This window comes from Cricetulus griseus, chromosome 2 (genome assembly GCF_003668045.3).
Source record: "Cricetulus griseus strain 17A/GY chromosome 2, alternate assembly CriGri-PICRH-1.0, whole genome shotgun sequence".
In the NCBI taxonomy this organism is placed as follows: Eukaryota; Metazoa; Chordata; class Mammalia; order Rodentia; family Cricetidae; genus Cricetulus; species Cricetulus griseus.
In genome coordinates, this window is record NC_048595.1 from 160628042 (window position 1) to 160642321 (window position 14280).

A 14280-nucleotide genomic window follows, 5' to 3' on the forward strand; every position below is an offset into this window, starting at 1 on the left:
TCCAAACAGGTCAGGAACCCATAGAGGTCAAAAGGCATTGAATTCTCTAGAACTGTAGTTATAGCAGGGTGTGAACCGATGTAAGTGTGTTGGTAAACAGAACCTAGCTCTTCTGGAAGAGAAGCAAACACTCACAAGTGCTGAACCTATATCCCACAGAACTTAACACCTATGTTGGAGATACACATTTTCATTCAGTATCATTGGAGTCACTTACAAATTTTCATAAAAACCCATAAATTGCATTGAGTCAGTTTATTTTAGTGTCATTCCAGTGCAAACTACCTAGATCCAGTGTTAAGTATTATAACTCAAACTCATATTTATTTTGTGCAAAGCACAGACTTAGTTGTAAAGAAAGTCAAGAATTTGGAGCACAAGGACCATGCCTTGTTGTGACTCAGGAATTTCATGCAGTAGAAAAATCTCATTTGTGGTACTACAATATTGTGAGAAGACAGTAGGCAATTAGACAATGGCTTCTTCGAGAAGATTGACAGCCCACTTCTCTATGCTTTTCCTTTTTTTTTTAGTTTATTCTCTGCTCAGGTCTTCATATGTACAAATTAATTCAATGGCTACATTAGATTTAAGAGTAAATGTTAGCAGTCTCATTTCAAATATAAAGAAATAGAGGCGGAAAATATTAATTTATATGCCCAGCGCTACACTACCCATAAACAAAAATGGAGCTTTGAATTTTGTCTATGCAAATGTGAAAGCATATGTAAAAAAATGCATACCCTGCACTTTGTTAGCAGATGAAATTGTTCAAATTCAAATGGTAGGTAAGTTGGTATAGCTATTGTCATAAACTTGTATGAAATACACAATGGGAACCTTTAACTGTCTAAAATGGTAGGAAGATTGGATGATTTGCCTCTTGTGTCTACTTGATTTAACTCAGGGATACCCAAATGGCTTGGAAGACATTCTTTCTGTGTGTTTGTATGGGGGTGTTTCCTTAAAGGACAAACATTTGAACTTCTGTGCAGAACATGAAAGAGTCCACTAATCCATGTGAGTAGCCATCATCAATATGTTGAGGAACAAGGTAAACAAAACAAAATGCAGAGAAAGGGACTCCACTCTTGTCTCATGTCCTGGGGTACTCATCCTCCCTGTCTCCTCTCTTGTCTCATGTCCTGGGGCACTCATCTTCCCTGTCTTCCATATATTGGTCCTCTTGGCTTTGTTGCCTTATCTTGGACTAGGATATATGCAGGACCAGTACCCATAAATATTCAAGTGTTTTTAAAGGACATTTGAACATGTTACTACATTTATTGCCAGCTAGGCTACTTTATTCAAAAATCCTATTTGGTGTGGAGAAACTATTCTTTTTTACCTTATTGTAAGTATATGGAAACTTGTGGATATTGTTGTTGGAGTTTTAAAGTTTTCACTGTAAAACTGAAAATCAAAATATGTCTTGTGAACTTTCTCTTGCATGAAGTTTAAGCAGCTACCCAAGAGCAAAATCTGTTATAATTTTGTACCTGAAGTTTCAAGGAGTTACAATATATATATATATATATATATATATATATATATATATATAAATTCACAGGATAGAGAGATGATTCATGGTTAATGAGTATTTATTTTTTCACAGTTACATTGGTTTAATGAGTTTTTTCCTTGAAACTTTAAATTTTTTATTTAAAATAGATTTTCTCTCATGCAATACTGTTTGGTTCCTTGCACCTACATTAGGCAGTTTCCAATCATCTTTAACTGTAGTTCCGGGGAATCTGTCATTCTCTTCTGTCTCCCAAAGGTATTTGGCAGTGTGTAATGCACATAACCTTATGCAGACACACATACGTACACATACATAAAATAAATAAACAAATAAGTAAATCTTTGAAAATGTATACATTCACCTTGAGGGGATAAGGATTTTAATATTAATGATTTGGAGAAAAATAATCAAAAATTTATTTATTTATTTATTTGGTTTTTTGAGACAGGGTTTCTCTGTGGCTTTGGAGGCTATCCTGGAACTAGCTCTTGTAGACCAGGCTGGTCTCAAACTCACAGAGATCTGCCTACCTCTGCCTCCCGAGTGCTGGGTCAAAAATTTATTAAAACCATGTAAATATTGCTGTTCCCCCAATATAAATGATGCTCTTTTTGTTTTCCATAAGAAAAGGTAGCAGGATAGCAAATGCCTTACTGAGGCTCCAGCCCAGTTGGATAGGTCTTCATATGAGAATTAATATCCTAGATAGTCAAAACTCTGTCGGAGATGATTGGGGTTGTGGAGACTCATCGATAAAATTCTCATCACACAACCGTGTAGTCAGTTTTGGGGAAAAGTAAAGTGGCTCGAATTTTGGTGGATTTCTTATACTTTTAAATAAAACCAGAATTTACAAGTAGTTGCTAAAGTTTTTACTTAAAGTGTGTGTGTGTGTGTGTGTGTGTGTGTGTGTGTGTGTGTGCAGGTTCAGGTGTGCCAAGACTCTGGTCAGTTCTCTCCTGCTGTCTTGTGGGATGTGGGGTTAAAATGCAGGTTAGTAAGTGCTGTTGTCATAAACATGGAAGAAACACCGAGCCATCTCATCAGCTCTAACTAGGACTTTTATAGCAAAGACAGACGAAGAAGTGGCCTAATGGTTGCAGGTTTGAGGGGGAAAATCCACACAAGGAGAGAGAAAAGACAGCACAAGCCTCTGACAAGCAGCTTTCTGTACTCACCATATGGTTCTCTCACACTCTGCTTAATCATTACTCAGAAATAAAAAAAAAAATCAGACTTCTGATGTCTCATGACAAGTGTTTCTTGTGGTCCTGATACATTTTCAATAAGTCCAGTTAAGCTAGTTTTGATGGCTGTTCTTGATTGTCAACGTGACTATGTCTGGAATTAACTGAAACCCAAGTGACTGTGCACACCTGTGAGGGAGTCTGTCTTAATTAATTCATTTGAAATGGGAAGATCCCCTTCTAATCCAGTTGAGGTAGGAAGAGCCACCTTAAATATGGACTACACCATCTGCTGGCAACCTGCATAAAGGACATGGAACAAGGAGGCTTTTGCTCTTTACCCACTCGCTGTGCTCTCTCTATCAATTCTATTCCTTCACTGGCATTTGAGCCTATTTCCTTGGGATTCTGGTATATACTGAAGATTGGCTGAGACTTCCAGCTTCATAGACTGAACAACTACTGGATTCTTGGACCTTCTGTTTATAGGCAGCCATTGTTGGGTTAGCTGGACCACAGCCTGTAAGTCATTCTGATAAATTCCCATATATATTCATTCTATAAGTTCTGTTATTCTAGAAAACCCCGACTAATGCACTAGCATGTGAGAAATGCCAACTGCTCACTGAATATCAACTTCACCTGATGTAGACAGAATGACCTGGCATAAATTGTCACCCCACTTGGCAACCCTCACCTATGGTAATACAAGTATTTAGTGCACTTTTCCCTGTAGGATATACTTAATGCAGTTCTTCGGAGAGAAAATAACTACTTCTCACAAAGCAGAAGAACTACTCTTTAATGTGGCTGAAGATGAGAAGGGCAGGAACATCTATCTCCAGATGCTTCCCAGGCTGTGGCTGAGGTGGGAGAGGGAGCCGGCTGAATTCTGTCCTCCACATCATGAGAGCAGGCATTTCCTCAAAGCCTCCAAGCCAAGGAGGATTAAGCTGAAAATTCAAATCCGTCAGTGCTATAGGTCTTAGATGCTATATCATAGCATTGTTAGCCTTTTGGTTTGTAGAGACTAGAGGTCTGTTTATAGACTCCAAAGCATCAACCTGATGGTCAAAAAATATGTCAGGTTATGTACAGAGGAAGGCAATAAACAACTACCAGGATGGCTAGTAAGATGCCCCAAGACAGTTTGGCTGTAGACTAGTGGCACTCCAACCTCTCCAGATCACAGAAGTTATAATTAGTTAATCTGCATTTGCCGCCACAGCTGCTTTCCAGGAATTCTCATTCTCTATACTTCATAATACAAGGAGACAAAAGTAAAAGAATTGGCCAGGATAACTATACAGATATCAAATACTGAATGCAACATGTACCCTAAGAGTATTTACCAAACCACAGCTAATGCTTTAACAGGTAAGATGTTCTCATTAAATGCTAAGAAAAGTCTCCTTGGAGGAAGCAAAATCATTTTTATCTTCCTAAGTCTTTAGGGGAAGCTCCGTTGTCAGAATCCAATTTTTCTAATTCAGCTATTCCACAGAGAAATGTAAAATTCCAAAGCAGTATTTTTCCTATAAATGTCTTTTTCCCCCTTTGTAACATTTAGTTTTTTTCACATTAAAGACAATCATATGTTACAAATGCTGTGGGAAGCCTTTAAGAATGATCTGTTATTGTTAAGCATTGTCTCTAATTAATATCAATTAGAATCTATTAACTTTAATAGACTTTGAGTTATTGAGTTTAATTCAATTTCAATAAATTTCAATTAAGTACAATTTGTTTCTATTACTTTTATTAATTCCAGTCACTATCAATTACCTTCAATTAATTTAATTTACTGGCAATGTATGTTCAGGTAATTTCCTCTTACTTTCAATTAGTTTCTTTTCATTTCAGTGGCTTTCTGGGCTGCTAACTGATTTCATAAAAGCAAATGTGCATTTACAATATAATTCCTACAAACAGGACAGTCATACAAACTAATTAGCTCTACAGTCAAACCTACAATAACACATTAGAGGTACACAATTTACATGCCACTTGCATTCACCTCTGCCCGCATTCTCCCTGAGTTATCTGTTTGGAGTGTTCACCTGATTCGCAGATCAATTGCATCTATGATTGGTTGTATGAGTCAAGGAGAATACATGAAAGAGATTTCAACAGGATTTCTTGCCAGAGGTCTAATGTGCAATGGAAGGGTCTGTGTGTATCTTATTAGCCATGACACTCTTTGCATAAAGTCATTGCTTCACATGGAGCAGACATTTAACAAATACATTTTTTTTCCTAAGAAAAGTCAGCATTCAAATGAAGAAACTGGACAATCAGAGAATTCTGGGTCACACAATAGGTATGAACATGTTCACCCTATGGAAAAATTAATACAAAATTATCAAATATTTGTAAAAAGGAAAAAGCCAAATATATTTTAATATTATATTCATTTCCCAGTTGAAGTCTGTGAAGCAATGCAAATATGACATGACTGACTCCACAGACCACTTCGTCTTTTCTGCCTAGGGAACAATTTGCATGTTAAAAACATCAACATATAGCTTTTCACAGTTTGCAGAGCACTTTAGCCTCCATTAACACAGTCCATGCATCTCAAACACTTGGAAGGTGACACTGGAAATTTTAACTCCACACAGAAACTAAGTCCTCTAGAGGTGAGATGCTTCTTCCATATTGGATAAGTTAAGGAGTTAGGAGATTCAGAAAGAAATTTAAATGATTGAAAACTCTAAAATCTGCATTTGTGAGTGCTCTGTTAGGAAGGTAGGTGGTTCAAATCTGTAGGTTAAAAAAATCTTGCCACTTTGTCTCTAAAAGGGTGAATTCCTTGCTGTGATGCAGGCTGAGGAAGTAGGCAGCTGTGTCACTGTCAGAAACACGTGGAATAAATGACTCACTTACTGGGCCTCCTGTTCTCTCCAGTCAAGAGTTCCTCAGAGAAATGTACCTGTCTGTATCAAAGTGGTTGGACCCGTGACAGTTGGATGAAGCTGGCTAAAGTGGAACACTAGGCACCATCGGGGACAGCCTGTTTCTTGCAGGGGAGCACACTCTGAGCAGGCTTCTTTGGCAGGGCGGCAATGCTGGAGCTCAAGAAGCTTGGCCCACTTCCAGCCTGTCCCTGGCAGAAAACTCTTTGAGGAAAAGAGTGGAAGAATTTAAGGTGAATCTAAACCAAATTACCAGAGTCTTTTGGCTAAGACGTGGGAGGTCTTGGGAAGAAAACCAGGGAATTTAATATATCCAGAAAACAAAACAAAACAAAAAACAGAAAAAAACAAAGCACCCCCCCCCAAAAAAAAACCAACAACAAAAAACCTTGACTGGAGGGATGACAGAACCATTGAAGTAAAACTGGAGGGTCCAATGTTCTGGCAGGGAATGCACTCCACATAGAAAGAATGAAGACAGAAAAAGGTGAGAATATTAAAAAGACAAACATTTAGTAAATAGGCTAGGGACAGTAGGTTTCTAGTTTTTAATAACTTTGCTCTTTGATTCTGTTTCTTTGGGCCTCTTCTAAGTTAGCATAATAATTGCTTCCATAAATGTTGGGTGATTATCCACGTTACTTTCCACAAATTACTTTCACCAGCTGTTTATTGTTATTATTTTGTGAACGACACAGGCCAGAGTCATTTGGTAAAGGGGAACCTTAATCGGAGTAATTGCCTCCATCAGTTTCCTATAGGTAAGTCTTTAGGGCATTATCTTGATTAATGATTGCCATAGAAGGGCCCAGCACTCTTTGGGTGGTGTCTCCCCTGGAAAGGTGGTCATGGATGGTATAAGAATGCTGGCTGAACTGCCCAGGGTGGAAAAACCAGTAAGCCAAGTTCTTGATGGTGTTTGCTTTAGTCCCTAACTCCCAGCTCTTGCCTTGAGCTCCTATTCTGATTTCCCTTCATGAAATGCCATGATGTAAATGTGAGATAAATAATCTTTTTTCTCCCCAAATTGGTTTTGATCAGTGTTTTATCATAGCAACAGAGAAGCTAATTAGAACACAGGCAACTGCCAGGCAGTTTTCACTCTACCTTGCTTATTCACACACTGTCTGTTCCTCGACCCACTCCTAAGTCCCTGGTATCTCAATGCTACTTATGTTCCTTGCCACCCTGTGATCAAATGCTGAAGCTTCAAAAAGTTTCGTGAATGGGTATCAGTGACTGTCAGTGCAAAGATCTGTAGTATTGTTCTCACAGTACAGGCTAGTTGCATGACAATGGAATGACATCTCTCCTTCAGCAATGCAAAGGCAATTCTAGGAAATTCTACTCACTGGCCAACAAAAGGCGATTTCCTGTTAACAAAACTGTGACACCCATAGATCTCACCACTCACTGGGCATTTATAATGTTATATTGTACAAGGATTTTACTTTTATGCATATTTTGTTTAATCCTTCACTAACTTTTAAGGCCTTCTAAATGTGGCCTCCTGTGCACATATTCCCTAGACAGACACTAAAAATAAAATGTGAAGCTCCTGGTTTTGTTTATTTTCATCCAGAAGACACACACACACACACACACACACACACACACACACACACACACACACACACAGAGAGAGAGAGAGAGAGAGAGAGAGAGAGAGAGACAGAGAGAGAGACAGAGAGAGACAGAGAGAGAGAGAGACAGAGAGACAGAGAGACAGAGACAGAGAGAGAGAGAGAGAGAGAGAGAGAGAGAGAAAGAGAGAGACAGAGAGACAGAGAGACAGAGAGAGAAAGAGATGCCTAGTAGGCACTTACTGTATGCTTTTATTAGCTATATAGGATAGTCTGGGGGAATGTTCTGACAGTTTTTCTATTTTTTTAAAAATTAGGCAGTACTTATTCAGTATCTATAATATATGAAGCACAGGGGTTGATTATATGAACAATCATAGATCTCTCAAGTTAAAGCAGGCTTTGGAACTGCCAGGAATAAACAGTAGCAGAAATTCTTCTTCCCTGAAGAGTCTCTTTCTAGACTGTTTGATTCTAGAGAGATAGATGGTTTGTGGGGTAAGTAGGTAGGTAGATTGATCGATCAGCAGATCGATGATAGATAGATAGATAGATAGATGACAGGTATATATATGATAGATGGATAGATAGGTAGATAGATGATAGATGATAAATAGGTAGGTAGATATATAGATGATAAACAGCTGGATAGACAGGTAGATAAGTAGATAGATGATAGATAGAGAGATGGAAGATAGATAGGTAGATAGATAGATGATAATTAGAAAGGTAGATTGGTTGAAGAGAAGTAACTCTCTGCTACTTACTCATTATTCTGATTTCACCATTTAACTCACTAAGCCGTTTATGTTCTGTATAGTTTTGACCTTTATGAGTACTTTATTTTCACTCTCTCTAGCTAACATTGTATGTAAAATTGAAATTTTCTTTCTTTTTTGTCTTTTCACCCCCACCTTTCATGACACTGAGTTCAGTCATCTTGACACACTTCTCAGTGGGGACATCTAAGTTACATTCATGATGCTCACTTTCACTGCATGCTTGCTTTAAGTTACCCATATCACTATACTGTGGGTTTGTTGATCACTGGTGATCTTTAATACCTGTTATATTTTCAGTTTTTCAAGATAACTAGAGGCAGAATATAAAAGCCCCATTGTTACACTTCAGAAATTCATTTCATTTCTCTGTATGTTCTATTAAAGTGTTTGAAAGCATAGCTTCCTATGGATCCTTAGTGACTGTGTTTACCACAGCCAAAACTCATGGACATTCTTATACCAATAAATGCATAATTGGTAACTAATAATGAAAAAGCATAACTGACCATAGGCTGAGATACTAGAACTAAATGAAATAACTCAAGAACTTGTTAAGACTTTAACTTAGTGGGATTTTAGTGGGGAAATAAAAGATACTACCACAATATGAAAGGGATACATTTAAAGATGACTAGCTGACAAACCAGGTACCAACATACTGAGACCTTACACTAGCTTTTGAACCACTGGTTCAGTTCCTCTGGCATTAGAAACCTATTCTTTGCAAACTTGGGTGCTGGTAATTCTTTGTTATTCTTTGGTATTCTGTGATGTTATAATAGTATTTATGACTTTCTCCTGTTAAAAGATGAAGTCACAGAAAAAGGAAAAGGTGCATTTTCTACCAGAGTCAAAAGCAGGAGCAGCAGCACTGTCTTCCCGAGGAATATTCTAGAAAGTAGTAGTTAGAATACAATATGGAGAACTCAGAGAAACCAGACAGGAAGCCTAGACCCATGTATTCATGCATGCAAATCTGGGGGAGGTGGCTGGCTGTAGTGCTGTCTACCCTACCGGCATGCTCCTCTAGCCCATCTGACGAACTAACCCCCACAAACAGTGCTTTTGTTATATATCACTGCCCAAATCATTAAATCTCTCTCTCTCTCTTACCCTCATTTCCTCCCTCCCTCCCTCTCCCTTCCTCTCCCCCTCTCCCTTCCCCTCTTCCTTCCTCCCTTTCTTTTTGACTTCACTTTCCATCCTCAAAGAAATCTCCTTGCATTGCTTATCTTCCTGTCTATCTCTAGCCTTTGCTTGCTAGTCTGTTTCAGACTACCACGCTTTCCTATTCCTTTTAGAGACCTTTCTCAGTCATCTATATTCTTATTTCCCAAATTCTACGCATCTCTCCTAAAAGTCTTGTAAAGATGTAGACATTTTTCTTTAAAATTATTTTTATTATTTGTAATGGTGGTGTTGGTGGTGGTGGTGGTGGTGGTGGTGGTGTGTGTGTGTGTGTGTGTGTGTGTGTGTGTGTGTGTATACTTGAGTGTAAGTGGCTTCAGAAGCCCTGTAGCTGAAGTCAATTTACGAGTGTCTTTACTTGAGTGCTGCGAACTGAACTTGGGCCCTCAGGAAGAAAAGCATGTGCTTTTAATTGTTGAGCCTGCTCTCCAGCTCCTCAAATGCATTTTTTCTTAATTCCACTGACAATACTCAGCCTTTCTTTCCTGGGTCTATCTACATGCACGCACGCACGGCACACACACACACACACACACACACACACACACACACACACACACACACACACACACACACGGTAGAGCCTCAGAAAAGTAATGTCATGGTGCATGTTGCTTTACTTAATTGCAAGGAAACTGAGGGCCACTTCAAGGAGAAACTTTGACTCACACACTCTGTAAACTTGTAAAACTACAGTACGGCAGAACAGACAGCAGGGATCTCCTTGTGTTTTCTGAAATACTAGTTTTCCTCCATCCCATAGAGGTCAAGGAAATGGGTTATTCCATAGTCAAATGTTAGTCCTAAAATCTGACATGGATTGGAAGCATTTGTGTTTGGTGAGGAGAGATCAACTAGCCTATATCCTCACATTCATGAAATCCAAATTTCTAATTGCTTTCTGCCATAGACATCTGACTCTATTCCAAAGAAATATTATCTATAGTTTACCAAACCTTCTAAAACCTCTAGCGGCTAGTGGACCAGTGCAGACCAAAGTTTTCCAGGTCACCCCAAATCACTGGGGTCATGTTAATCTTAGCATCTGATACTGCACATGATATGTTCTTATTTTTGTGTAATCCTTGCTAGGCATAGTGATTTATTTCTAATGGATATGTCTTCAGATTCCTGCACTGAGTATTTCCTTTCCTTTTTATGACCTTAGTAAAAGCTTCATACCCGGAAGCTTGAAAGCCCCTTACATAATCTGGGAAACACCATCTCATTGGTTCCATAGACCCGAGAAACCTCAAAGCCTCTGAGAGTCTCAGAAGAATAATTGGCTAAATGACAAATGAGGGCAGATTTTAGCTACCTGTGCTAAGAAGTAAGATCAAAGCTAGCAAAATGGCTCCACATGTGGGGATAGTCCTAACTCTCCTGGTAGACAAGGAAGAGAGCTCTAATATGTCTATACTCCAGAGATTCTCTCCAGGTCCTTAGACTGCTCTCCTACCAGCTGAGTTCCTATGGATAAAACAAAGGAATAGGATGCAACCACACTTATTTCCTTGAATTCTTTTTCTGTGCATATGCTAGTCATTGGAGTTTCTCTTACTCATTGCCAGCAGGTGCACAGCATCATCTTTGTTTTGCTTTTATCACCAAAAGCAAAATTTTGGAACATTTTTTTTCTACTCTCTGGCTCCTCTGGACCAAGTTTGCTGCCAGTATAATCTATTACAACTGATTTGGAAAGGTTATGTAAAAAAATGGGATGTGTATGCGCACACACATGGTTAGATTTTAATGGAGTTATTCCTGTTGTGTTCTGACTTGATTTCATTCAGTAGTGAGTTGTTCGGCTTCAATGAGATTATGTAGTTTCTGTTGCTATTGACACCCAGCCTTAATCCATGATGGTCAGATGGAATGTGTGGTGTTATTTCAGTTTTCTTGTATCTGTTGACACTGGCTTAGTACCCTAATATGTAGTCAATTTTGGAGAAATTTCCATAGGCTGCTGAGAAGAAAGTATGTTATTTAGTGTTTGGTGGAATGTTTTGTAGTACCCTGCTAGGTCCATTTGATTTGTGCCATTATTTAGCATTTCTCTTTAGTTTTTGTCTGGATGACCTATCTATTTGTATGAGTGGGGTATTGAAGTAATCCACTATCACTGTGTGAGGGTCAATATATGATTCTAGCTGTAGTAGTGTTCCTTTTTATGAACCTTGGCACCCGTGTGTTTGCTGCATAAATATTCATGACTAATATTTTCTTGGCAGACTTTTTTTCTCCTTTAATGAATAGATACAATCCTTACCCATCTCTTTTGATGAGTTTCAGTTTGAAGTCAATATTGTCATGAAAATAGCTGCATCTTCCTACTTCCTGGTGCATTTGTTTGGACTACCTTTTTCCATCTTTTCACCTTGACATGGTATCTGTTCTTCATAGTGAGGTGTGTTTCTTGGATGCAGCACACACACACACACACACACACACACACACACACACACACACACACACACACACACACACACAACTGGATCCTGTTTTCTAGTCCAGCCTGTGCCTTTACTGAAGAATTTAGACGACTAATATTGAGAGTTATTCATGAAGGTGTTTACTGATGCCTGTTTGCTGTTTTGTTGCTGTTGTTGTGATATAGTCCTACCCCTTATTGATATATTGATAAACCTAAAGTCTCTAAATGGCACTACCAACAGGAGCCAAGTTCAAACACATGGTAATTTGGGGGAGAATTCTCATTTTGGCTACCACAATACTCATTGTCTTTCCCTATATCCATATGATGATATGACTATCAATAGACTTTGGATCTGGTGCACATATTCTGAATGTAAAAGCTGTGAACTCCTTGGCGGGACTCCATGTGGTATAAAAAAAGTTGTGTTTTAGCACTGTTTTACCATTATTTTAAACTTCTCTATCACTGAAACACTGAGCAAGGCTCAGAAATATTAAGGTTAGCCATAATCAATTATTCTATAACTCACAAGTTATATGACTAACTAGATATTAGTTTAGGTTTTCTCATTTGTAGCATGGAGAGAAACGCTTCCATGTCACCATCTTCTGCAAAAATAAAGGAAGTCAAATGATTTACCTAAAATGACTCAGAACTTGTGAAATATAATGCATCAATTTCATTTGAAATAGTCCATCAGAATAAATAAGTGATATTTTTCTGCAGGCCTTTACCATTGTGACAGGTACAGAGGGATAGTTTTTTGGCATTATTGCTTCTGTGCCTTTTTCTTAAGGCAAGATAAGTTTGTCTACTTCCTGAAGATAAATGCTTTATTCCTTTCTAACTTAGGCTTAAGTCTAGTGTCCCAACTTAATAGTCTCTATTTGTACCTCATTAATCAAAACCATCCTAGTTTCTACGGAGACTGTGAAACTTCTGCATAAACAGCCCTGGCCAACTTATGTGAGGATCAGGAGCATATGACCTGTTCTTTCCACTGGACTGACGAACAGCCAAGCGCCAGTTGTAGAACGTATCACATGAACTGAACTTTACTCACTAACCCGTACATCCAGAACTAAATCACTGTGCTGAAAGCCACAGAGCAGTGATATCAGATTCTTCAATTTCTCTGTATTCTTGGAAATTTTCTTTTAAAAAACAACCAAAAGAAGTTCATTCTTCATATTACTAGGTAAAGCATCATGCAGATTGGAAATACGAAATTACACCTTTTAACTTCATGCTCATTTTTGTTTCCTCTATACTTTGCTTTTCTCATTTAGAAAAACTCACATGTCGGATTCTGTAATATTCAAAGATCAAGCTAATTCCAAGATTCTGCTCATATTTATGGTGATATTGATGTTACCTAAAAATCTAATACATGGTTCATACTTTGCCCTTATGAGGATCTGGGCAACTACAGGAGTCATTCCCATGGTAACACGAGTCCTTTGGGAGACTTTAAAATGCACACCATATTTCTAATTTTCACTGGAAACTGGGCAGAATCCAGGCAAAATGAATAAGTCTTTTTGTTTTGTTTTGTTTTGTTTTGTGTCTTTTGTTGTTGTTGTTGAATGTTTGGTATTGCTTTGCTGAGATAAGGATCTAATGTAGGACCTTGCACATTGAGGCAGGATCCTTTTACTCCAGCTTCCCAAATGCCAGGATTAGAAGCATGTGTCACTACACCAGAGTTCTAGTGCAATTGTAAGAAATAAGAAAAAAAAAGTTTTGTGTTTGTGTGACAAATACTAGAGATTTATAATGTGAACTGAATGTCAATTTCACCTATTTTACAAGTCACAATATCATCAAAGTGCAAAGGCTAAATTTTTTCTCTCCTAGTCAATTTAACATCGGTAGATATTATCTGTGAGGATCTGGGTCATTTAGGAGCCTTTTCTCCAGCCTTACTCTGTATGTGCAAGATTAGCATCATTTTCACTCTTCAGTTTTTTTTTTAAGGCAGATGTTGTACCAAATGGATGAGGCCATTTTTTTTTTCTTTTGAAGAACAGCCCCATTATTTATTCAGGACTTGCTGAAATATATGCTCTTTATTTTCTTACTTGCGCTGGGAAAAAATATCCTGCTACATTTTCCTATCCACTTAGAGTCCATAAAGAGTAACAGATAACACACAGCTTGCATTTGCTGTTCTCCTGCCTTGACTGTGCAAAACTTGTCTGCTGAAAAGGCCAAAGAAGCATGCAATGAGGCTTAATATGCAGTAAATACAATATAATCAATGGCCTTTCAGAACGCCACTCTAGCCTTAAACTGCCACAGGAAAAGGGAATACCTACAGTGGAATTAGGTATGACTGTCTCTAAATTATGAGTAAATTGGGCTACTGACAGCTATTTATTTTATCTGTAAACCTGGGAATTCCTGGCATCAGTGATGCTTATTATCCACAGAAGGATTAAAAGAACACTCCCAAGTAAGTTGATGTATTTATCTCCTTTCATTCCTTAAGTATTCCTGCACATTGAGAAAGTATTACCTCCAGGTGAGCAATTGAGAAAAATGAAGCTCCATTCAGTGATTTATCCCCAAACAGGCAAATCAGTTGCAAATCTGCATCAGCTTGGTAGCCACTGAATCCCATCCTTGTGGCCCCCAAAAGACATCAAGTGTCTATTCAATCC